This window comes from Octodon degus, unplaced genomic scaffold (genome assembly GCF_000260255.1).
Source record: "Octodon degus isolate 3935 unplaced genomic scaffold, OctDeg1.0 scaffold00037, whole genome shotgun sequence".
In the NCBI taxonomy this organism is placed as follows: Eukaryota; Metazoa; Chordata; class Mammalia; order Rodentia; family Octodontidae; genus Octodon; species Octodon degus.
In genome coordinates, this window is record NW_004524613.1 from 930,294 (window position 1) to 931,108 (window position 815).

Genomic DNA, 815 nt, shown 5'->3' on the forward strand with positions numbered 1-815 from the left:
TAACACTGGGGAGCTCCCACCTCCTGTCTGAGGACCTCAGTGGGTCCTCACCCTAAGGCCTGTGGAACTTCCAGGCTGCTCTTTGGGTTCAGGCTCTACCAGCTGTGTATTTTGGGCAAGTTGAGGCCCTTCTAGGCCTCAGTTTCTTCTTCAGAGAGAGGAACAGCCCCCCACTCTGTAGGCAGGAGAATTAACTGAAATAAGGAAGTGTGGGCTCAGGCTGAGCATAGATTAAACATTTCTTTTTTGAATCATGCAGAAAATATGGAACATGTTATGAATCTGCATGTCATCCTTGCAGGAACTGTGCTAATCTTTTAGGTATCTTTAGAGATCTAGCATAAGTGGTGCCGAAGAGAGCCTTGAAGTGAATATTCCTCATCTCTGACTACATCGCACCATCTGGTGCCCACAATGCAAACCCCACAAGCACAGCTTCCCCCTTGGGGCCTGGACACCTCTCCCCCCGGTCCTTTTCTGGAGCCAGGGCTGACCACAGCTCACTAACTATTTCATCTTCCCTGTTGGCACAGTCCTGATGAAGATTTGAACAAGACTGGGAGCTTTCAGAGGGCAGGGATCCAGGGCCTTGTCAGGGGACAGAGGACACTGTGCCAAGTGCAGGGCTCAGTTCAGAAGAGGAGCTGCCCAGGGCCCCAGCCACTGTGTTCACTGGCCCTGGCAGAGCTCCCAGCCTTGCCTTACTCATCCCTGAAAACGGGGTCCTGCTGTATAAATGAGAGGACCTTGCCCAGAGCAGTGGAGTAATTTGTCCGAGACCACACAGTGTGGAAGGGCTGGACTAGGAACTGGAG

The 815-nt window shown here is 52.1% G+C and overlaps 1 non-coding gene across 1 annotated transcript; it reads right to left on the reverse strand.

The window, feature by feature from the left end:
* Nucleotides 1–258: 258 nt before the first annotated feature.
* Nucleotides 259–361, reverse strand: LOC111816695. Its single transcript, XR_002821044.1, has one exon. It is a non-coding gene; the product is annotated as a U6 spliceosomal RNA (small nuclear RNA).
* Nucleotides 362–815: the final 454 nt, after the last annotated feature.